Raw genomic sequence first — 25915 nt, 5'->3', positions numbered from 1 at the left:
TGGGACCAGTGCTTGGAAATGAGGTGAAAACCTAGTTATCAGAACTGCAATGGTATAATATTGAGACGGAGATAAGACTCTTGGAGCTGTTTAAATATCCCTCTGTTAGATCAGGATCAGTCCAGGAAGCTGAAGTTGACTTGAGCCTGACGGTGGTACCAGTGGGCAGCAAAGGGAAAAAGGTGGGGGCCTCATGCAAAAGGGTCTTCTTCCTTTTGCTTTATTTTATTGTAGAGTGTCTAGTTTATTATGAAAGGGTTCTCCCAGTATGTACACAGGAACCCAACTATCAGTTTATCCTGCCCACCCCACCCCCACCGGCATACCAGCAACAACAGGGTTCCTTCGTGGTACCTAGAAGAACCGCAGAACTGCTGGGGTGAAAACATCATCGATGTTTTAAAGTACCTGTGAAACAGATGCAATGTTTAAAGTGTTTTTAAAGTACCCTGTGTTGTATACTTTACACACTCTGAGGCAGTGTGATAAGGCTGTCAACACAGCGGCCTATCCAGGTAAGGTCATCCACCAGATGCATTCTTCCAGAGCTAAGAGAGACTCTCACTACACACGAGGATACTGAGACCCAAACTCCAAAAGCCAGAGCTAGGGTCCAGGGCACTGGTTCTTCTACAGCACGAGCGGGACACATCAGAACGACTGGGAAGCTTTCAACACTACACCTACAGGGCCCCACTCGGAGTCAGAGGGTTTGGAGACGCCGTGACCAGGTGCAGAGGAGAGAATGCTCAGAGAGCAGGGACGCAGGGGGTCGTCATTCCTTGCCCTCCTTTTTTCACAGTTGTATATAACCAGATACATACAAAAACATACAGTTCACTTTTATTTATAATCAAATGGGCGCTATGCTTTCAAGTGCTTAATTCCCACTTTAAAACTTCATGCTGGATGCTGGTGGTAAGCCAAGATACTACTTTTTTATGCATTAAATCCCACACTGGGCTTCAGGAGATAGACTATAAGAGAAAATAACTCACCGTCATCCCCCTTTGCCATGAGACCGGTAGCTCTGGTCTGCCAGGTATTGATAAGAGAAGGCAGCAAATCGGTGGACAAAACTCTTGTGGGAGAGATGCCTGGCTGAAATGCCAGACCCCACCCCAGAGGGAAACTGGCCCCTCTTAATCTAAAGTTATTGTCGGACCAGCATGGACAGCACCTAACCAACCGTCTGCTACAATGGAAAGCATTAACTGACTCCCATCCTTAGAAGCAAAATCAGGTGGGGGCGAAAGTTTTCTTTGCAAAACAAACGTGGCCGTGTATACAGTGTATACAGCTTATCCTCCAGCAAGGCTAAGTTGAGGGGACTGAGTATCAAGGACAAAGAATTTAAGCCATTGATCAGGGTGCCACTGGGACTGGAATAAGAGGTGTTACTATAAATTCCCTACAACAAAAAGGGGTCTAGAGCTTGGTAAGGTTATGACAAAGGTCTGCTTTTTCTTGACATCTCAGCCAGTGCTTCCCTGATGTGTTGCAGAGGAACCTCATCTCTTTTCAGCTTTGCTCGCTTCAGTGCTTCCTGGTGGATCACTTCTGCTTGTGCATATTGTTCTCTGTGCATCAGGATCGCAGACAGATTACTGAGCAGCACGTGGAGCTCAGGGTGCTCCACCTGTCTCGCCAGGTCTGATGCCCTCTGCACGTGAACACAGGCCTCGTCGGAGCGGCCCTGCGCATCCAGGGTGGTGGCCAGGTCACTCAGCAGCACGATGGTCTGTGGGTGTCTTTCTCCTCGTATTTCTTCAGAAATCTGCAAAGCTTCTTCATACATCCTTTGTGCCTGTGATGGCTGCTTGCAGAACAGAAGGTAGCGGGCATAGGTGTCTAGGCACATGCCCAAGAGGAGGTGGGTGTTGGCTTTCTCTTCCACTGACAAAGTGTCTTCTGATAATTACTTTTCTCTTTCAATTTTTTCCTCTAGAGTTGAAATGCAGAATTCATAACCAGCAAAAGTCAATTCCTGTCTATTCTGAGCAGCATAAATAGTGGCCAGCTTCAGAGAGATTTCTATTATTGCATTTTCCTGTTCCATGGCCCTTCCAAGCAGGTAACTCATTATTGGTTTAAAAAGTTTTTCCGCCCAATCGTAAGTGTAAGTGATGGCCTTCTTGTTATCACTGTTATAAGCAAGATGAAGAGCATCATGCAAAATTAGCTCTGCCTCTGCTGGCTCATCTTTCATGATGCACAACTGCCAGCAGCGGCAGCAGACCCGGGCCCCGGCTGCGCGGCGCCCCTCAGCACGGCGGCACGTACACCGCGGGCGCCGGGCCTCCTGCCGGCCCCGGCCCCGCCGCCCCGCCGCAGTCTGTAACAAAAGGGTCTTCTTTAGTAATATTTTTAGTGTCAACTATAGCAGTATTTGAATAACTTAAAATGATCTAAAATAATTATTCGTATTTTTTCTACTCATTTCTGTGTTTAATCAGCAACCATTTAATATTAAGGCCAGAATGATACAATGAAAAAGAGCAATAAAACCATAATGAATTTATACTTCAAGATTTGTGAGGTTAGTGTCCAAACTCCACTGTGAAAACTCGGTGTTTCTGAAATGTCATCAGCTAAACATCCATGTGGCGAGTACAGTGGTAGAAGATGGTGGGACACGGGGTTACTGGGCATGGGTGTCTATCCTCAGGATGATGATGTGAGAGAGGAAGGTGCATGGTGTCGGGTGAGCAGCCTCCCCTTGAACAAAGGTGTCCCAACATTGACCCACAAATACAATCAGAGCCTGATCAACAGCAAGCAACCCATCTGACACATTTAGAAAACTTATGGGGAAGAAAACACTGATGAAATAATAGACACAAATAAACCTGCCCTTTTTACTATATAAACACTTAAGATGTACCTACTGCAATTGCTGTAGAACTGGAAGAAATACAGTCTTTTTCTCATATTTCTTTCCTATATGATTTTTCAGAATTAAACTGTAACTGGCTCTGTGTCTTAAAATTGATCTGGCTGAAAACCTATTCATGGACTTAAAAAAACTGACTAGTGAATAATGAATTTCTAAGAAATCACTAATCGATTACAATAAAACAAAGCATAACACATGTACAAAATATGTAAACAATGATACAATGACTTTTTGAATAGCTTAATCAGTGGATGAGTTAGTCAAATTTCACAAGTTTGAACATCATAATAATGCATTCTCCTTGTCTTGATTAGATGACTTACGATTTTCCAGTGAACATTCTGGCTAAAACTGCTGTTTCTTCTCACATTTTACACTAATATTTATTCTAGAAATTCCTGAAAAATCAGCTCTGACACCATCAGGCCCACTTCCATCCCTGCCCTTGCAATGAAACAGTCTACAAGCAGCTGGCCACAGTCATTTGCCCACAGCTACCCTCCAGAAACTTCCCTGCAGATTTTCCTTTGTGTTTATTTTAAACTTTAAGTTTGAAGAGCAAGATGGTGAGGAAAACATATTGAGCCTGACCAGGGCTCTGTGCCGTTATTGGAGCCCTGGCTCGTCTGGTCACGTGAAACACAGCTGTGGGATTTGGAGTCTGGTCAGAGAAGATTAAAGCGGCGGTGGTGCAGCATTCTTCACTTTAAACCTCAATATACTTCCCTGTGCACTAAATACACAGAGGTATTTCAAAGCCAAGTGTGTGTGTGATTAAAGTAAGAAAGCGCCAGCTGTGTGTGTCCACCTCAAGTTCCGGCCACATGTGCTCTTTCAGTCTGCAGGAGGGACCGACAGACAGGCAGGGCTGACAGGCAGATGTGGAAAAGGGATTAGGTGCTGGAGTTTGGGCTGAGTCCTTCATCAAGTAAGTGGTCATGCAGGCTCCTGCCCGCACAAACTTGGTCATGGTATCTCTTCTTCCTTTTATTCACCCACACAGAAATGAGAAAGCGACCCCCTGGCAATCAGAGCTCGAGATAACATAAACTCTACCTTCGTATCTGGGGCAGCTGTGAGCCTCCAAAAACTGTATGTGGCCTACATGGACAGATTCTTTGGGATTATACCTAAACAAAGAAATGCAAAAGCAGAAAGTTATTTTTTCCCCACTTAGGAGTCACTTTCAAACCTGGTATAATTATTTTTGAGTTTTTGCAACATAAAACATGCACCCATTTCTTTCGCATTTCTTCTTTTCTGTTTTCCTGATCTTGTGTCTCAGGCACATTTCATCTGTCATGAGTCTCCATAACGTCCCTTCGCCCGTGTCTTTCTGTCTCTTCTGCCGCCTCTATCCTTACCCCCCTGCACTCTCCCCCTCTGCCCCTCTGGACCTCTCTGGGTCACGACTGCATTTAGCCAAGAAAGGGCTGAGGTCAAGCAGCCTAGGTGTCTCCTTCCTCCTCCTTCCCAGAGGCCCTCCCTCTGGGAGGGGCCATCCTCAGTCTCAGCCTTTTTCTGGCAGCTCGCCCTCCAGAGGACCCCATGGATCTTCTCACAACCTCTAACCCCAGCAACCCCAGCCCTGACCCTGGGAGCCCAGATCCTAATTCTGGAATATGCCTGGCTTATCTGCAATCAGGTCCCTGAGTGAAACAGAAATTTAGTGGAGAATTAAGTTGCTTCCTTCGCTATTGACAAATATGAGAGATTGCAACCTGACTAACTTAACATTGGGAAAAATGAGCTCAAAAGATGAGGCATCGTGGTGGGGAGAGAGAGCCCTGGGCTCTGCTCAGGAGACCTCACTGAATGATAGTTGGAGTGGGCTTGGCACTTTCCGGAAGCTCAGTCTCCTCATATTAACTAGAAGACAGTATAGTTGTTATTAAGATATTTATTAAAGTTCTTTTCCTGATAATCCCATAAGCCTGCAGATAGGAAATTCTCTATAGACTGTAAGGGAAGGTAAAAATGGAAGGCACACTAAAATCTTTAGGTTGTGGTATTATGTTTTGGTTAAAATGTACAACGGCTCAGACATAGCTTTGTAAGGGCCAATAAAATCTGGCCATAAAAAAGTTATGGCTCCTAAGTGTCGGTAAGGTTGACTTCCTGAGCAAAGACAAGCAGTCAAGTCCTTAGACACACTCCGTCCACCACACACCCCTCACAGAGGGGATCTCAGGGATGTAAAGAAGCCCAGAGTCTGGTGTAGCAGCTTTAGAGGGAGAGGAATCAGTGAAAACTGGTGCTATAATGAAGGGAAAGGGCAAGGCAGGGAGGTGACAGACTGCGTGCTGCAGCTGGTGACAAACTGGGAGATGGTGCTCTGGGTCCAGCTCTGTGCTCCTGACACAGGAAGTATCTCTCTCTCCATCTCCATCTCCATCACTGTGTCAGATATGCCCAGGAGCTGTTAGCACAGAGCCCTGAGAGGATCCTGTCCTGGAACCAGAGATGTGAGAGAAGAGGACAGGTAGGCAGATGGTGGTGCCACTTCTATCTTTGTCTACTCTCTATTATTAAATAGACCTGTTTCTTTTTCATTTTTTAGAATCTTGTGTTAAGAATGCCCGATTCTTAGAGACAGCTGAAATGAGCTGTCTTTAAACTTCTCACCATAGCTTAGAGGGCATTTTAAAATAGTTTGCCTGTTACTTATCAGAATAGTGTTGAAGAACAAATGAGATTATGAGATTAATGAGATTATAGCTACTGTGCTATTATATTGACACATGTGAGATCCTGATGACCTATATTTCCATATACGCATGTGTGCCAAGTAAGAGCTAAACAGTTAAGATGCTGTGGGTGGAAATTGTGCATAACTGTTTGGGAAAAAAGTATTTCTGAATTTTAAAAGGGATATTTTTAATTTTTTTCTTGCAGTAGGTTGTTTTGCTAAAAGACAAAAGCAAGTATGTAACAGGAGCCAAGTGATAAAAAAGACACTCTGGCTCCAGCTGCTTTTGGTAATCTGCAGCCACAAATATTCTTCATGGTATAAATGCTCTTAGTAGAGTTCAGACAGATCATGCAAACTTTTAGTTTTAAAATATTGACATTTATGTGAACTTGTGATGTTTTTTGAATGTCAGACTTTGTCATGGTCTTGCAACTCTTTTTTTCCCTTTCCTTTAAAGACCATCATTTTGGAAACAAGAAGTAGGCTAGAGGATGGGGGTCAGCCAGTGACTAATGTCGCAGGATGCAATATAACCCTAAACAACAGCAGCCCCCATTGCTATTCTGCGGCACTCGGTGCCTCGTGTTTGCTGGAAGTCAAACGTCAGAGGAGGTTCCTCACACTCATCCTTTTCGTTTTCCTCAATACACTTCCATACTGCTGACAGTCGGTAAAAAGTTCTTGGCACAGGACCTGGGTAAGTGCTCAACAAATGCTATGTGTTAAGTCTGCTTCTGGTTTATTCTGCACCCTTTGACCGGTGAATTACAGGATGTGAGAGAGAGAGAGCATCACAGTCTGTCGGGAAAACAAGCCCCGCTGGGTGCCCAAGATCTAGAATAAATTAAGATGGGAGAGAACGAACTCAGGATGCATGAGGGAATGAGGGCAAAGGACAAACATCCCTGTCCTCTTGCCCCATCCTGTTGGGTTTCTTTGGAATCCCCTTTGAGATAACCCCAGGCATTCCTGCCCTCTGAGCTCAAAGACCATCAGGGCCTGGATGGCAGGGTGGGTGGATGATGCAAATCACATGTGAAATAAGGAGCAGCAGAGTGGTGGACTTGGTACCAGGATGAGGCCTGGGATGTTTCACAGGTGTTTTTAAAGCTGTTGGAGAGAGAATTTGGTAAGAGAAGTGACTGCTCTTCATCAGGTTTTTGCTGCAGATGAATTAGGTAGAACCTCCCGCAGGGCCTCTGCAGCCCAGTGGGGACACTCACTGCAATCACCTCCTCAGGTGTCCACCCCTGCGAAGGCCCAGAGCACGGTGAGTCCGGGCAGGGCACTGGCTCTGGGGAAGGACAGCTCTGGGTTCCAGTCCAGGTTCAGCCACTTAGAAACTGTGTGATGTTTGGCAAGTTATTTAATCTCTCAGGGACTTAGTTTCATAATCCAAAACCAAATAAAAATACCTCCTTTGCCTGGTTTTATGAAGATTACTTGAGGTAAAGTATACAAAACCTCTGCTTGTAGAGACTGAGCCACATCTTTTTCATGGACAAGTTCATGATTTAGGGAAAGCAGCCTTCTACATTTTTAAAAGACCTATGATAAGTTAAAACACATTTAATAAGGTTACCAAACCATGTAACAAGCTTAATTTGCATAAAAACAATAGAAATGTTTCTTAGACACATTACTGAGCAGTGAAAAATCCAAGATTGTTCTGGCCAAATTAAGAAAAAAACAGAGTCTAGGGATGTTTTTCATTTTATGTATGAAATAAGGAAATGGCAAAGGAAGCCTGAGGCTGTCTTAGCAATGATCGTTCAAGGAAAGCAAGACTTCCATTAGCATTTAACTGCAGGTTAATATGTTTTGGTGAGAGAGGATTTGGGGTTAGTTTTAGAATGTTTGTCTGAGATCATCAATTCATTTTTCCAGAGATCGCATGGAGTCAGGTAATATCAAAACTGTGAAAACACAGAAGTGAGATGAAAGGGTTATTCTGGACCAAAATATTGGTGGGATGCATGGTCCCCAAGACTCAGGTAGTAGCAGTTGTAATAATACTCATGTTGATAATAATGATGATGATAATAATAGTTGTAGTTGGCATTATAGGGGAAGTTACTGTGCAACAGGGAACAGGTCAAACACATTTCCTGCCTTTGCTCCTTTACTCTCCCTAACAACAGTTGGTACTATTTTTTTTTTTTTTTTTTTGCGGCACGCGGACCTCTCACTGTTGTGGCCTCTCCCGTTGCGGAGCACAGGCTCCGGACGCGCAGGCTCAGCGGCCATGGCTCACGGGCCCAGCTGCTCCGCGGCATGTGGGATCCTCCCGGACCGGGGCACGAACCCATGTCCCCTGCGTCGGCAGGCGGACTCTCAACCACTGCGCCACCAGGGAAGCCCACTCGGTACTATTTTTGATCCCCATTTCACAGATGGGGAAACCAAAGCACGGTTAGAAATGCTGTCAGTGAACAAGTGAGAGGGGGACTGGGGAGTCTGCATTTGTAGCTCCTGGTGAGAAGCGTCATCTGGCATCTCTGAGATTACAGCTTCTGATAAACTTCATAGGGTTAAAACGGATTTGTTCACTGTTAATGCGCTGACAAATTATTTTCCCACCTCACATTCCTGCAATATTCCTGTGGCTCAGGGCTTCTCAACCTCAACACTGTTGACGCTTTGCAACAGATAATTCTCTGCGATGGGGGCTGGCCTGACAGCTGTGGACTAGCTATGAGCAACGCCTCTAATTGTGACCACAAAAAATGTCCCCAGACATTGCTAAACGGCTCAAGGTGTGTGTGTGTGTGTGTGTGTGTGTGTGTGTGTGTGTGTGGTTGGGAAGGGGGTGATAATAGCCCTTGGCTGAGGACCACTGCTTTAGAGTATATAGAAACGCTTCTAAAATAATCCCACAAATGTCATATATAGGTTAGTTATAGGAAAAGTTGCCTTGCCCAGGCACTGGTCATCTAGAATGGTCAGCATTACAGAATTCATGAACACTAGTGAGCCCACTGCCCTTTTCTTTTAAAACCACAACTCGTCTTCCTTTGCAGAAGCATTGCTGTTGGAATAATCTTTCATGGGTCATATTTTGTCTGAAACACAGGAACATTTGATGCTAATACAGGATCTATATATCATCTATTATATACGAGGTCTATTAGTTTTCTGTGGCTGCTGTGATAAATTACCCCAAATTTGGGTGGCTTAAATAAATTTATTGTTTCACAGTTCTGGGGACTGGAAGTCCAAAATCAAGGGAGAAGCAGGGCCTTGGTCTCTTCAAAGCCTCTAGGGGAGGACCTTGTCTTGCCTCTTCCACCTTCTGGTGGTGGCTGGCCATCCTTGGCACGTTTTGGTTTGTAGGTGCATCTCTCCAGTCTGCTCTGTAGCCACATAGAATAATCCCTGGTCTGGTTCCAATTTTTCCTTCTAAGAACACCAGTCATTGGATTAGGGCCACCCTATCCAGTATGACCTCAATCTGCGAAGACCCTATTTCCAAATAAGGTCACATTTATGGGTACCAGTAGTTAGAACTTGAATGGACCTTTTTTGGGGACAAAATTCCACCCACAACACATGGTGTATTCCCACATAGTATAGAGCACGTATTGACGTTTCTCCTTCCAGACCCACTTGCAATTTCTCACGCTCTGTTCTGGGCTGCATCCGCCAGCTCCTTGGTCTTCAGACTTGTGACTGGGTGATGCCAGGGGAAGCCCTCAGCAAAAGATGAGTGGTCAGGAGGAATGCATTAATCCCCTGGGCTACCTCCCTGCCCTGACACTGTGGGCTAGCTGTGCTGCTCTGTCAAAGCCCGCAGCTTCTGTCAGATGGCCCTCTCGGTACATCTGCTGTCTCCGGGGCCTCTCGCCTCGCCCTGGTCCCAGCGTGGTAGTGAGTCGCTCAGCCGTTGGCCCTAGTGAGGCACCATCCCTGTTTGTTCCCCTCAAGCCTATCTCCCTGGGCCAGCAGAAGTGTGCCCTCCGAGCTCTGCCAGACCCTGACACTGCAACACTGAACACAGCAATAGTTTGTCTAGAAATGATGGCTGTGCCTGCCTCTTTAAATTACAGCCCCAAACCGCATTTGAAATTCCTATTTCTTCTACCTCTTACATGAACAGACAAAGTTTCTGACAGGTTGGCTCTGCGCCACGTCAGATGAAGACATGCAGTCTCCTTCTGTTTGGTCTTTGGGACGGATTGTGGTAAAGTCGCACCGGCCTTCGCAGGAAACAGGCTTCCCTTTCAGGACAATGCATGTTGCTTTTTGGCTTCTGAAATCTCATCTGCCCTCAGCAGCAGCAGAGCACAGGTGAGGAAAATTAGTCTCTTCGGCACTGAACCATTCAGAGCTTATCAATCATTCATCAAAATGGGAAGAAATTGCATTTCTGGGCTGGCCCACAGCAACTAGAGCCGAGTTAGGTGCCATTAAGCAGCTCTCCTTGGGGGGTAATGAGTGTCAAGGCTGGAGCTCTGTGGCTCCCTCCTTCCTTCCCGCTTCCCTCCCCCCTCCCTCTGTGAATGGACAGACCTCCCAGGTACCAGGTCTGGGCTACCTCTGACCCCACTCACTGACCCCACTCTTTGCAAGAGAAGTACTAGTGATCATAACTTGTCACCTTCTTTCTTCCTTCTCTCTTCATTCTCCCTAAGTTCAAGGAAGTGGGGAGGGGGTCTGGGGCAGGAATGGGGGAGGGGAACTTTGGAAGGAAGAGAGAAGACATTATGGGTCCTGGAGAATAGAAGGTAGAGTGATGGGGTTGTGGACTTTTTGCAGCTCTGGTGGCTTATGGAGTGTTTGGTTTGAGTGCACCCTCCCTGTCCTCTTATGTCTACTTGGCTCTGTGGAGGTATGAGGTGCTGAACTGGGCCTGGTGGAAAAGAAGCAGGAACTGCCTTTTAAGACTTAAGGGAAATCCTTCCTTCCTAGTTATCCAGCCAGCTCACTGGGGCAGGAAAAAAGAGGGCTTAGGGCTCTGCCCACTGGCTGGAGCGGGGCGTTTCTCCCAGAACTCCAGGGAATGAGGAAGGGTGAGCCAGCCCAGCATCAGGTTTCATAAACGAAGAGGTCTCAGAGTTTCTGAAAGGACAAAAACTTACATGGGACAATATATCACCCTTATCTGTCAAAGTACTGTATATTCTAAAAAGAATTTTGAAGCTCTTATCTTCCAATTAAGTATTTATGATTGAATAAGTGCTAAGGAGAGAGAGTATAGGAGTGAAATATCCCAAATGCTACTTAATCAAGAAATGGAGAACACATCAAAGTACTGAGGGGAGTTGGAGGAGGAAATTCAGTGATCCACGTACAAACTGTTCCGTTGATTTGGATGTGACCTAAAGGACACTTCCTGTGGCACATCAATCACTTTCTTCAGCACTTTCCAGGGCTCCAGTCTCCTGGGGATAGAAATTCCAACACCTGAGGGCTTGACTTCACCATTACCTTTGATAAACTTTGCTTAACAAGCATTTTCACATATATATGAAATCCATTTTATTTTACAACCCTGTGAGGTAGACCTGGCAGGTGTGATATCTCCATGTTTAGATGAGGGACTTGAGGCTTAGAGAAGTTAAATGGCTTGCCCTAGATCAGAGAGCTGATGAGGGCTGGAACCAACTCTTCTACCAGTGCTTGACCCAGTGGACTCTCTGCTGTGGTGGGCTAGTTCTCCTGACAATAGAGAGTGTCTGCTCTTGAGGATATTGTGCAATGAGAATTATCAAAGAACTCTTTGGAATGTGGGGTTTGGAGGCAGGAGCTATTTACAATATTTGAGCCAGACACAGAAACTACTCTAGTTTAGCAGAAATCTCAAAGGATTCTGTAAAGTGGGATTTTTTAAATCTAGAAAATTGTTTCACCTTTTATGAATTAAGACCTAAAAATCATAAGGTTGACATGATTATTCTCATTTTATAGATGAGAAAACTGAGTCTTAAGTAATGTGTAGTAAAGATTTTGGATTTGCCCAAAGAGAGTGCTGGCCTTTGCCCTTGACTTCTGGGAGGTAATCTATATCACACCTGGTAGAATGCATTCGTTTATGGTGGGGGCTGAACACACCTGACAGTCTTAAGGAGGGAGCTGGCCATACCAAAGAGACCAACCATGTGATTTAGGGTGGGGACAAAGTATTCTTTGACCTGGATGCTGAGTTCAGCTATGAGGGTAATCATTCAATCCTGTCTAAGTAATGGAGCCTCAATAAAAACTCTTAAACTGGAGACTTGCAGGAGCCTCCCTGATTGGCAATACTCCATGTACATGATCACACATGGATGCTGAGAGGGTAGCAATGTCCTGAGGACAATAGAAACTTCACATTTGGAATCCTTCCAGATTCTGCCCTTTGCATCAATTCACTTTCTGATTTTAATATGCACCCTTGCCTTTTAATAAACCATAACCATGAATATAATAACTTTCGGTTCTGTAAGTCCTTCTCATGACTGTCATACTCGAGGGTGGTTTTGGGAATCCCCCAAACTTGCAGTTGGTGTCAAAAGTAAGGGTGGTCTTGTGTGGACTTTCCCAACTTTGCAGATGGTATCAGAGGTTTTGAGCAGACTTGGCAGCCTGCAGGACTATGCCCTTGAACTTTGCAGTTTGACTAATTCCAGGTAAGTGACCTATTCAGTCACCAGAGGCAGAAATGGATCTCAAATACTTATAACACAAATACATAAAGCTACATATGTAATCCAAAATGCTGCTAATCATTTATTACAGTGTACCCTACCAGGAATATCACAAGTACTGCAGAAATTACAAAAGCATCTTGCAGTAAAAACAATGGCAATCAGAGCATCTAGCATGTGGTAGGAATATGGAGAAGTCAGTCCACCAGGGCATGAAGCAGAGACACTGAAAGGGAGTAGTTGAGAGATCTTGGAATTGGTTCAGTTGGCATGTGGCAGCAGGTACAGTGATGACTCACATGTCCTACGCTTCGTAGATCTTCAGGCAAACTCTTAGGTGCACTTAGCTGTGCTTCCATCCATCAAAAGCAGAGGTGGCTAAGCCTCTCTAGCATTTCATCCAAGAGCTGATGGGCCAAGATACTCTAGAGACTCCAGCTTTCTAAGTCCCATTTCCTTTCCCCTCCTGTGAGATGGATTTTTTAACTCATAAATAATGAATTATAGAAAAAAATGTTTTACAGGGATATTTAAAATTAAACTATTAATTGTAAACTCTAAAATTAAAGGCTATTCTCAAGAATTAAACAAATTTTCCCTTTGTATATGTACATTATATGTTTCATGTGGATACCACTGTGATAGAGATACTTACTCAAGTTCACACAGCCAGCAAGTGAGAGAGTAAAACCTCAAACCCAAACTAATTTCATTCTAAGACCAGTGTTCAATTCTCTAAACTCTGGCTGCCTTTCTACATCGCTATGCATAGTTTTAACACAGTGATTACTATTGATATAAAACCCTGAAACTTAGTGCTATCTTGTTTTGAAACTTGCAGTGGCAAACAGGAAAATACAAAAGATAGATTTCAATGTCACTGTAAGTCTAAAATGGAGACAACCTGTTAGGGGTATAAAATATATCTCTTGTGGGTCACATTAAGACCCTTTCTACTTGTTAGCTATATATCAGCTGTTCTTAATTCAAAGAGCAGTTCAGATAGGCCTGACACTGCTGCTTAGAATAGAGTTTGCTTTGGAGACAACTCTTTTCTTGTTATGATAGCATTTTGCATGAAAACAATTTCTGCTGCTTTAACTTTTTACTAAATTACGTATCCAGAGGTAGTTTGATATGCAGATCCTATGATGCCAAATACAAATCGTTGCATAGCTGTAAGATTTCAAACAAAGCAAGCTAAAACATTTGGAACAATTTAAGAAATTACTATCAATTTGTTTTTTATGTATCCGCTCTCTTATAATCTTATGAAGAAATAAAACAATCTCTTTAAAACTGCTTTTGGAAAATTTTAAAGTTATCAAAAGAACAGATCTGAGAATAGAGAATAGGTATCTGCTATTGAAATGGTATTAGAACATCTCATTATCCTTTTATTGAGTTTGGATGTTGTTAGCAGATTGTTATCAACTTTATCATAAAATCTATTTGTAAATGTTTTAATTGAAGAAACACTCTGTCTTGACTTGCCAAAAAAATTAGAAATTGGAAAAGAAATTGAGCAACATATCCCACTTTTCTCAGGTGGGAATTACCTACACAGGTGTTCAGAAAAGGGGAATTTGGCATGACTATCAAATGGCCATGTGTGAAACAAACCAGAATTTCAAGTGTAGCCTGGAATTTGTAACCTGCATTACTGTTGACAACACACTTCTCTGCTTTTTGCTAGCATTATAAGAGAATAGTTTTATTGGATAAACCTAGACTATGAGGTGTGAACATACTTGTTTGGTTTTATATTCTAGTCAAATATAACTCATAATAAAAAGATGTTTATGATATATTATAACTAAGCTGTGTAATAATTAAGCACAACTAGTAAACAGTTTCCATAAATGATATAATGTGTGTTCATTTACTGAGACAAATTCCATTTCTACTTTTTCTACTCATTTTTAAAAAATTTACTGTACTAATAATTAGTGTCATATTTCCTATTTGGTCTAATATATGTAGGTTTTAGCATCATTATGTTCATCATAATGTTCATCATCATCAAAAAAAAAGAACACAAAAAGAGAGATATTCTGGATTTTACCTGGAAAGGCAGGGGAAATTGGTTGCTGTTACACAACATGGACAGTGAGGATGCTCTTTGGAACTCAGAGGATCCTCTGGGGAGCCTCTTAGCATTTCCATATCCATTCGTAAAAGTTAGTGGAAAATGACAGCAACAAAAGCCAGAGACTGAGGATTCAGACTCTTCTGGCATGAAGATTTGGTTATCCCGTTGGTTAAGAACCCTGACTAACTGAGGTCCTAGTTGAGGGTGTAAAATCTTGGAATTAGAAATGGAAGAAGGAAATTGTAAACATCAACCACAGGGCTCCCAAACCTCCCAGGTTTCTAAGTTTTAATAATTTCAACCTATTCCCTTGATTCCCTCAGTTCTGCTTCCTGCAGTGACTACACCTATGATGCTTCTTTTTTATCCTTAAAAAATTTTTTTTTTTACTGGAGTATCGTTGCTACAAGGTTCTGTTAGTTTCTACTGTACAGCAAAGTGAATCAGCTATACATGTACATATGTCCCTTCTTTTTGGATTTCCTTCCCATTTACGTCACCACAGAGCACTGAGTAGAGTTCCCTGTGCTATACAGTAGGTTCTTATTAGTTATCTATTTTATACATAGTATCAATAGTGTATATACGTCGATCCCAATCTCCCAATTCATCCCATCCCCCCCTTTCCCCCTTGGTATTCATACATTTGTCCTCCACGTCTGTGCCTCTATTTCTCCTTGGCAAGTAAGATCATCTATATGGGGATATATGTATGCATATGGCTGATTCACTTTGTTGTACAACAGAAACTAACACAGCATTGTGAAGCAATTATACTCCAATAAAGATGTGTAAAAAATACCATGTAGGGCTTCCCTGGTGGCGCAGTGGTTGAGAATCCGCCTGCCGATGCAGGGGACATGGGTTCGTGCCCCAGTCCGGGAAGATCCCACATGCCACGGAGCGGCTAGGCCCGTGAGCCATGGCCGCTGAGCCTGCACGTCCGGAGCCTGTGCTCCACAACGGGAGAGGCCACAACAGTGAGAGGCCCACGTACCGCAAAAAAAAAAAAAAAAAAAAAAAATCATGAATACGGTTTTTCTAGATTCCACATATATGCATTAATATATGAATTTGATTTTCTCTTTCTCATTTACTTCACTCTGTATGACAGTCTTTAGGTCCAACCACATCTCTACAAATGACCCAATTTCACTTTTTTATGGCTGAGTAATATTCCGTTATATATAGGTACCACAACTTTTATCCATTCCTCTACATGATGGACATTTAGGTTGCTTCCATGTCCTGGCTACTGTAAATAGTGCTGCAATGAACATTGTGGTACATTACTGTTTTTGAATTATGGTCTTCTCAGAGTATATGCCTAGCAGTGGGATTGTTGAGTCATATGGTAGTTCTATTTTTAGTTTTCTAAGGAGCCTCCATACTGTTCTCCATAGTGGCAGTATCAATTTACATTCCTACCAACAGTGCAAGAGGGTTCCCTTTTCTCCACACCCTCTCCAGCATTTATTGTTTGTAGATTTTTTGATGATGGCCATTCTGACTGGCGTGAGGTGATACCTCATTGTAGTTTTGATTTGCATTTCTCTAATAATTAGTGATTTTGAGAATCTTTTTATGTGTTTGTTGGCCATCTGTATGCGTTCTTTGGAGAAATATCTATTTAGGTCTTCCACCCATTTTTTGATTGGGTTGTTTGTTTTTTTGATATTGAGTTGCACAAGCTGTTTGTATATTTTGGAGATTAATCCTTTGTCAGTTTCTTCATTTCAAAATATTTTCTCCCATTCCGAGGGTTGACTTTTCACCTTGTTTATGGTTTCCTTTGCTGTGAAAAAGCTTTTAAGTTTCATTAGGTCCCATTTGTTTATTTTTGTTTTTATTTTCATGACTCTAGGAGGTGAGTCAAAAAAGATCTTGCTGTGATTTATGACAAACAGTGTTCTGCCTATGTTTTCCTCTAAGAGTGTCTAGCCTTACATTTAGATCTTTAATCCATTTTGAATTTAATTTTGTGTATGGTGTTGGGGAGTGCTCTAATTTCATACTTTTACATGTAGCTGTCCAGTTTTCCCAGTGCCACTTACTGAAGAGGCTGTCTTTTCTCCATTGCATATTCTTGCCTCCTTTGTTGTAGATTAATTGACCATAGGTGTGTGGGTTTATCTCTGGGACTTCTATCCTGTTCCATTGATCTATATTTCTGTTTTTGTGCCAGTACTGTACTCTCTTGATTACTGTAGCTTTGTAGTACAGTCTGAAGTCAGGGAACCTGATTCCTCCAGCTCCTATTTTTTCCCAAGATTGCTTTGGCTATTCGGGATTTTTGTGTTTCCATACAAATTGTAAAATTTTTTGTTCTAGTTCTGTGAAAAATGCCGTTGGTAATTGATATGAATTGCATTGAATCTGTAGCTTGCTTTGGGCAGTATAGTCATTTTCACAATATTGATTCTTCCAATCCAAGAACATGGAATATCTCTCCACCTGTTCATGTTGTCTTTGATTTCTTTCATCAGTATCTTAGAGTTTTCTGAGTACAGGTCTTCGCCTCCTTAGGTAGGTTTATTCCTAGGTATTTTATGCTTTTTGTTGCAGTGGTAAATGAGATTTTTTTCCTTAATTCTCTTTCTGATCTTTTGTTGTTAGTGTATAGGAGTGTGAGAGGTTTCAGTGTATTAATTTTGTATCCCGCAACTTTACTAAGTTCACTGATTAGCTCTAGTAGTTTTCTGGCAACATCTTTAGGATTTTCTATGTGTAATATCATGTCATCTTCAAACAGTGACAGTTTTACTTCTTTTCCAATTTGGATTCCTTTTATTTCTTTTTCTTCTCTGATTATTGTGGCTACAACTTCCAAAACTATGTTGAATAATAGTGGTGAGAGTGGACACCCTTGTCTTTTTCCTGATCTTAGAGGGAATGCTTTCAGCTTTTCACTGTTGAATATGATGTTAGCTGTGGGTTTGTCATACTTGGCCTTTATTATGTTGGGGTATGTTCATTCACTCTATGTCCACTTTCTGGAGAGTTTTTACCATAAATGGATACTGAACTTTATCAAAACCCTTTTTTTTCGTATCTATTGAGATGATCATATGGCTTTTATTATTCAATTTGTTAATGTGGTGTATCACACTGACTCATTTGTGGATACTGAAAATTCCTTGCATCCCTGAGACAAATCCCATTTGATCATGGTGTATGATCCTTTAGTGTATTGTTGGATTCCATTGGCTAGTATTTTGTTGAGGATTTTTGCATCTGTGTTCATCAGTGATATTGGTCTGTAATTTTCTTTTTTTGTGATATCTTTGTCTGGTTTTGATATCAGGCTGATGGTGGCCTCGTAGAATGAGTTTGGAATTGGTCCTCCCTCTGCAATTTTTTGGAAGAGTTTGAGAAGGATATGTGTTAGCTCTCCTCTAAATGTTTGATAGAATTCACCTGTGAAGCCATCTGGTCCTGCACTTTTATTTGTTGGAAGATTTTTAGTCACAGTTTCAATTTCATTACTTGTGATTTGTCTGTTCATATTTTCTATTTCTTCCTGGTTTAGTCTTGGAAGGTTGTACTTTTCTAAGAATTTTTCCATTTCTTCCAGGTTGTCCATTTTATTGGCATGTAGTTTCTTGTAGTAGTCTTTTATGATTCTTTGTATTTCTGCAGTGTCAGTTGTAACTTTTCCTTTTCATTTCTAATTTTATTGAGTTGAGTCCTCTCACTTTTTTTCTTGATGAGTCTGGCTAGTGGTTTATCAATTTTGTTTATCTTCTTAAAGAACCAGCTTTTAGTTTTATTGATCTTTGCTGTTGTTTTCTCTGTTTCTATTTAATATATTTCTGCTCTGATCTTTATGATTTCTTTCCTTCTGCTAATTTTGGTTTTTTTTTTCTTTTGCTCTTCTTTCTCTAATTGCTTTAGGTTTAAGTTTAGGTTGTTTATTTGAGAGTTTTCTTGTTTCTTGAGGTAGGATTTTATTGCTATAAACTTCCCTCTTAGAATGGCTTTTGCTGAATCCCATAGGTTTTGGGTCATCATGTTTTCATTGTCATTTGTTTCTAGGTATTTTTTGATTTTCTCTTTGATTTCTTCAGTGATATCTTGGTTATTTAGTAGCATACTGTTTAGCCTCTATGTGTTTGTATTTTTTACAGTTTTTTTTTTTCCAGTAATTGATTTCTCATCTCATAGCATTGAGTTCAGAAAAGAAGTTTGGTAAAATTTTAATTTTCTTAAATTTACTGGAGCTTGATTTGTGACCCAAGATGTAATCTATCCTGGAGAATGTTCTGTGTGCACTTGAGAAGTGTATTCTGCTGTTTTTGGATGGAATGTCCTATAAGTATCAATTAATTCTATCTGGTCTATTGTGTCATTTAAGGCTTGTGTTTCCTTGTTGATTTTCTCTCTCGATGATCTATCCATTGGTGTAAGTGGAGTGTTGAAGTCCCCCACTATATTGTGTTACTGTTGATTTCACTTTTTATAGGTGTTGGCATTTGTCTTGTGTATTGAGTTGCTCCTATGTTGGGTGAATAGATATTTACAATTGTTATATCTTCTTCTGGGATTGATCCCTTGCTCACTATGTAGTGTCTTTCCTTGTCTCTTATAACAGTATTTATTTTAAAGTCTATTTTCTCTGATATGAGTAACGCTACTCCAGCTTTCTTTTGATTTCCATTTGCATGGAATATCTTTTTCCATCCCCTCACTTTCAGTCTGTATGTGTCCCTAGGTCTGAAGTGGGTCTCCTTTAGACAGCATATATATGGGTCTTGTTTTTGTATCCATTCAACCAGTCTATGTCTTTTGGTTGGAACATTTAATCCATTTACATTTAAGGTAATTATCAATATGTATGTTCTTATTACCATTTCTTAATTGTTTTTGTTTTTGTAAGTCTTTTTCTCCTCTTGTGTTTCCCACCTAGAGAAGTTCTTTTAGCATTTGTTGTAAAGCTGGTTTGGTGGTGCTTAACTCTCTTAGCTATGGGTTGTCTGTAAAGCTTTTGATTTATTCATCCTTGCTGGGTAGAGTAATCTTGGTTGTAGGTTTTCCCCTTTCATCACTTTAAATATGTCCTACTACTCCCTTCTGGCTTGAAGGTTTTCTGCTGAAAAATCAGCTGATAACCTTATGGGGATTTCCTTGTATTTTATTTGTTGACTTTCCTTTGCAGCTTTTAATATTTTTCCTTTGTATTTAATTTCTGTTAGTTTGATTAATATGTGTCTAGGCATGTTTTTCCTTGAATTTATCCTGTATGGGACTCTCTGCACCTCCTGGACTTGAATGACTATTTCCTTTTCCATGTTAGGGACGTTTTTGACTGTAATCTGTTCAAGTATTTTCTCAGGCCCTTTCCCCTCTCCTCCTCTTCCTCTGGAACCCCTATAATTTGAATGTTGGTGCATTTAATATTGTCCTATAGGTCTCTGAGGCTGTCCTCATCATTTCTTTTCATTCTGTTTTCTTTATTCTGCTCCACAGCAGTCATTTCCACCATTCTATCTTCCAGCTCACTTATCCTTTGCCTCAGTTATTCTGCTATTGATTCCTTCTAGTGTATTTTTATTGCAGTTTTGTGTTGATCGTCACTGATTGTTTGTTCTTTAGTTCTTCTAGGTCCTTGTTAAACATTTCTTGTATCTTCTCGATGTGTGCCTCCATTCAGTTTCTAAGATCTTGGATCATCTTTACTATCATTACTCTGAACTCTTTTTCAGGTAGGTTGTCTATTTCCTCTTCATTTATTTGGTCTTGTGGGTTTTTACCTTGCTCCTTCATCTGCAACATATTTTTCTGTTGCCTCATTTTGTCTAACTTACTGTGTTTATGGTCTCTTTTCCACAGGCTGCAGGGTCATATTTCCTCTTGCCTCTGTTGTCTGGCCCCTGGTGGGTGAGGTTAGTCCAGGGGCTTGTGTAGGCTTCCTGGTGGGAGGGACTGGTGCCTACACTCTGGTGGATAGAGCTGAGTCTTTGCCTCTGATGGGTAGGGTCTCATCAGGTGGTGTGTTTTGGGGTGTCTGTGATCTTAGTATGACTTTAGGCAGCCTGTCTGCTGGTGGGTGGGGCTGCATTCCTGTCTTGCTGCTTTTTGAGCATGAGGTGTCTAGCACTGGAGCCTGCAGTCAGTTCGGTGGAGCTGGGTTTGGTGTTGAGACGGATACCTCTGGGAGAGCTCATGCTGATTAATATTCCCTGGGCCTGGGAATTTTCTGGTGGCCCAGCATATAGGATTTGGCACTTCCACCCTGGAGGCCCAGGCCTGACCCCTTGCTGGGAAACTAAGAGCCTGCATGCCACGCTGCCACAGAAAAAAGAAAGAAAAGAAAAAAAAAGGAAAAGAAAACAAACAAAACCCAAGACAAATAGCAAAAACAAAAACAAACAAACAGCAACAACAACACAACACATGCACACAAACAGAAACACCAAATCCAAGACAAATGATAACAACAAAACCAAACTAACAGAAAAAAAGAGGCAGACAGAAAAGAAAAAGACAAAAAGCAAAATAATAAGAGAATAAACAAACAAAAGAATTTAAAAAATGAGATCAATAAGGAGTAAAGTAATAAAAACAAAAAATGAAAAATAAAAACACAAAGCAAACAAAAAAGCAAAGAGAACATAAAATAAACATATAGAAACAATTAAAAAAAGAAAAAATAAAGTTAAAAACAAAGAACAAAAATAAAAAAGCACAAAAAGACAAAAAGGTAAAGTAAAAATATAAAAATAAAAAATATATATTAAAAAATAAAAATAAAGGATAAGAAATAATAAAAACAACACTGCCATCAACTGAACAAAATGAAACAAAGAAAAAAAAGAATAATAGTAATAAGTATATTTTCCTGGGGCCTCCTCTGTCAGTGTCCTTGCTCACTCAATGAGCCAGAGCCAATCCCCACCTCCACTGGAGGCCCTCCAATACCTCTAGGTCAGTCTCTGGACCTGCTGTGGGCACTGTGGGGCCAGCTCAGACTCTGACCTGGCCCACTTCCTGTGTGTACTTGCCCCGAGAGTCCACTACTGCTAAGGCTAGACCCGTCTCAGTTGTGGGAACATTCATTGTCTATTCAGGTATTCCACAGACACAGGATTTACCAAGCCAATCATGGGGACTTAATCTGTGGCTTATGCAGGTGCACAAAAGATTTCCATTCCTCTTCCTTAGTCACACTGTCTCTGGGGCTCAGTTTTGGTTTTGGCCCCACCTCTGCATGTGGGCCACCCTCAGGCATCTGTTCCCTGCCCAGGTGAGAGGGAGTGAAAGCAGCAGCTGATTGGGGCACACTTACTCCCTCAGGCCAGGGAGGGGTACAGCAGCCACAATTGGGATGTGCACAAATTGCCATGGCGATGGGGAGCGGCAGGCATTTGCAACAGACTAGGGTGTGCTCGCTTTGGTGGGAGTCCCTCCCAGTGTCCACAGAGGCAGAGGTTGGCATGTGGGAGTGGTGGCAGCCCCACCACTTGCACACCACTCAGCAATGGTGCTTCATTTCCTAGGCAGACCACACTTCCTCTAGGGGAGTTCCTGGCCACAGAGCCTCTTACTCCCGTCCCCTCTGTTGTATCCAGGCAGCCAACAGGGGTCATCTCCCCCAATCCACTCTTTTAACCCCACACTTTAGCACTCAGTCTCCACCAGCATTGCTGGATTCCTGTCTCAGGCTGGGGTGCCCAGGGCTGATTCCTGAAGGGACTTTGGGATGGGCAGCGCTCAGGACCCCCAGGGACTATGCAGGTGGAGGCCTTGGCTTGAGGGGTCAGTGAGCCTGCTCAGATGGTTGCTCCTCCCAGTGCCTGCAGAGGCCGAAGGAGCCGGTGGGTGGGGAAAGGGATTGTAATAGCAGCCCTGCCCCTTGCACACTACTCAGCAATGATGCCTTGCTTCTATGGTGGAACACCTTACTCTTGTCCCTTCAGGTTGTCTATTCACAGCCAACAGCTGTCTCCTGACTGGGTCCATGCTCCAAACCCCACTTTCCAGCAGCAAACCCCCTCTCTGCAACAGGATACTCATGCCTCAGTCTGGGGTGCACAGAGCTGTGGTGCAGACCATGTATGCAGTTTTTACTTTGTCCTGCCTTCCACAGACCATCTGCGGCATTCACCTTTGATCTCCCGAAGGTCCCTTTCTGTCCCAGCTGATTTCCCCACCGTGAGGGGGTATTTCTGAGTGTGGGGACCTCCGCTCACCTTCGGCTTCCCGCCAAATTTGCTGGTTTCTTTTTTGATTCCTCCTCTCTTTTATCCTACGTGGCTGTGAGGGGATTTTTCTTGTCCTTTTAGGTGTCTGAAATCTTCCGCTAATGTTCAGCAGGTGCTCTGAGAGAACTGTTCCATTTGTAGATGGTTCTTGATGTACTTATGAGGAGTGACAAATTCCTTGTCCTCCCATTCTGCCACCTTCACTCCTCCTCCTCAGAGCAGGACTTTGAACCCAGGTTTAAAGGATTCTAGCACCAGTACTCTTCACCCATTTCACCCTGGGCCCTCATTTTCCCCTAAGGATCAGAAAGTTTAAATAAAACCAGTTTCCCTCTCCCTTAGTCCACAAAGTTCTGCCAGATCACTGTGAGCGGGACACAGCAGGTACAGTTGGCAACCCTGAGACGTGAGTGGAGGAAGCTTCTCAGCACCCCTCCCCAATGTGACCCAAAGACGTGAAAGTCCCAGTCTGCCCCTGTTGCAGGAGAGAGAGGTGCCTGCCTGCCAGGCTGAACTAAAGCCTGTCCACAGTTGAGTAGGTCTTTCCTGCACCAAGAGGCCCCTAAGGCTTCAGCCCACTCCCAGCCTGGGTCCCCTGGACCCACGCTCTAGGAAGCTGCAGACTGGGGTCGACTGCACGGAGGTCGTGGATGGGAAGCTGTGGGAAGGGGAAGAGATCTGTCCCCAAAGTCACTTTCGGGCCTCTTGTGGAATCCTGGAGGTTTCCACAGGTCGTGGTTGGTCAACTTTTCAAGAATGCCCCCGCTGCTGTAGCTGTGTCCGAAATGGCTGCAGGACAGTGCATTCTCGGGTCCCCCCAAACGAGTCTCTTCTTCCTCCTCCTGGGGACCCTGTGCTTCTTTCCAGGTGGGAACCTCAGTGTTTCTGCTCTTCTTATCCTTTTAGTTACCTATTTAACAGCTTTATATAATTAACTATTATTTATATTAAGTTATCTCTATTCAAACATCCAGTGTAGTTTCTGCCTTCTGACTGGACCTTAATGTATATAGTTCTCTTATTCAATACTTCAATTTTATAATCCCTTCCTGTTTCTTAAAACTCTAGAGGCCTTGAGCATGACTTCCCATCTTCCTAGTTGTCTTACTAGGCCTACAGCACTGTTCATAGATCAGCCTGTCTTCAGCTGTGCTGTGAATATCAGAATGTAGGACTCGGGGAGCTATTGAGGATTCTTGCACAGAGGGTGGTGTGAGAGAAGCTGAGAAAAGGGAGCAAGTGGGGAGATTCCACAACAGGCAGACTCTTTGGGAGTCTGTTGCAAGTTCTGTGCACTGTGATGACCATTTGTTTTGGGGCTGTAGCAGTGGGAATCACACTGCAGACCCCGAATGCAGAGTGAAGGAAGCGCTGTGACAGAGGGCTTTAGGAAAGAAAGTTTTATGCCTTTTCTCCTAGAAAGCCATTAGTTTGGATGTTGGGGGAAGAAGGCAAGTCAGTCTAGATTGTAGTGGAGCTGGGTGTGGGCTTTACTGGTGCTTTAGTGAATCAAAGTCTTTAGATTCCTTAGTGGGTTACTGCCCTGTGCTTAGGATGAGACCTGGAGCATGAGACTTTCTCTCAGCATCTTTGTTCCACTCTCAGATTTCAGCTGCTTTTGCATGACTGTGCCATGGAGGGGTGTATCTCCATGCCATCTACTGATGGTAGATGACTGTTCTTTGGTATTTGCTGTAAGACTTGTCATGGGGAGAAAATGTTTCTTGGTTTTCCTGATCCAGCCCCAATCTTAGGGAGGCCTATGTGCTTGAATCTCAGGGATAGGATTTTTCAGAAATTTCTGATCCTCCCCAATAGGAAATGCTCTCTGCCTCTGACTTGGTACAGAGTCTGGAGTACAGGCAAGTTTCCTGTGTGACCACAGAGACAGGGGATCACTGCCTTATGCCAGTGGAGTGTCTTGGATGGTGGATTTCTTACCTATATTCCTTCCTCAACAGCAGAAAATGACAGTGAAGGATCTGGGAACAGAAGGTAGGTTCCTGCTCTTCCTTCACTGGCTGACAGCTTTTGCTGGTCATATTAAGGGTACTTTGTAGTTTCAAATTGTTCTTTTTCCAGAAATTTGTGTGGACTACCTCAAGAGTTCCCCAAAGTAAATACCAAGATTTGGGGGCTGACTTTGAACTTTTGGAAAAGCAAATTCTTCTAAATCATCCCCATCGTTCTTCTTGACCACTAGATTCTCCTTGTAGATTACTTATAGTTTATTTGTCTTTAGTTCTCACAGTTCAGGTAGTTCCTCATTTCACCCCCTGCTGCCTTGTAGATGAGAAAAGGAATCTTAAGCAACTTTTCAATTTAAAAGGGTGAAAATTACGCAAGGTTAAAAGAGTTAACTGCATTATTCTTCATTGTAGATATCTGAAAGTTGTATATTGTGAATATTCAGGTTACTTTAAAATAAAAAAATTGATTTAATGTTTTTCTGTTTTTAAGTTAGATTTGTGGGTTAGGATGAAGTCGGGAAGAAGGGAGTTTTTCTAAGTACAGTGCTCAGTTATTCTGAGGAAGTAAGGTGCATGAGGATAAAAAATTCTTCTGGGCATCTTAGAAGGGCAATGGCAGTTCTTCATGACTAGGATGACATATGGAAACTGCTTTTACCATCTGGTCAACTGCATTTGATGCAGACAAATTCACACCTGCATGTTTCTGGGGCATCCAAGGTTAAGATTTTAAGATCACTTAAGATTTTTGAACTGATCTCTTAAAAGATTGACTTCTGGTCTGCCCTTTTTCTCCTGTGGGATATATATATATATATTGCATTAATGATGTTCAGGTATGTGCTCTGTCTTTCCTTTTAGGTACTGTTCTACAACTTGGATCACACTCTTAAGTCATAGGCTTCTGAAAGAATTAAATAACTTTGTGTATCTTTTCAAGTACATCTCATTATGTATAAATTTTGTAATAAGAACAATAACACTATTTTTTTTCTGTGAGAAATAAGGATATATCAGTCTGAAGAAATAATAGTGAGTCCCTTGCACTTGTTTATAAAGTGGAGATATCTTCATAATTCATCATCCTGGCTTCTGTAAGTGTCATGCCTACTTTGTTTAAGGGAGTCCTCATCTTGCACATGGTGTAAGTTCATAGGCAAAATTTTCAAAGTAATTATCTTCACCATATTTTACACTGTATTTACCTTTTTCTTATTTCACTTAACAGCATGTCCTATAAATGATAAAGAAAAGAGAGAGCATGCTTTTTAAAAGTAAAATGAGGGCCTCCCTGGTGGCGCAGTGGTTGAGAGTCCGCCTGCCGATGCAGGGGATACGGGTTCGTGCCCCGGTCTGGGAGGATCCCATATGCCGCGGAGCGGCTGGGCCCGTGAGCCATGGCTGCTGAGCCTGCGCATCCGGAGCCTGTGCTCCGCAA

The 25915-nt window shown here is 42.5% G+C and overlaps 1 pseudogene across 1 annotated transcript; it reads right to left on the bottom strand.

Moving 5' to 3' along the window:
• Window positions 1–1444: 1444 nt before the first annotated feature.
• On the bottom strand, window positions 1445–2309 carry LOC307055923 (tetratricopeptide repeat protein 19, mitochondrial-like; annotated as a pseudogene). Its single transcript has one exon. The product of its transcript is annotated as a tetratricopeptide repeat protein 19, mitochondrial-like (transcript).
• Window positions 2310–25915: the final 23606 nt, after the last annotated feature.

The sequence above is a fragment of the Hyperoodon ampullatus genome (assembly GCF_949752795.1).
Source record: "Hyperoodon ampullatus genome assembly, chromosome: 1".
In the NCBI taxonomy this organism is placed as follows: domain Eukaryota; kingdom Metazoa; phylum Chordata; class Mammalia; order Artiodactyla; family Ziphiidae; genus Hyperoodon; species Hyperoodon ampullatus.
The sequence above is the reverse complement of the archived record's forward strand: the minus strand, read 5'-3'. Positions and strand labels throughout refer to the sequence as shown.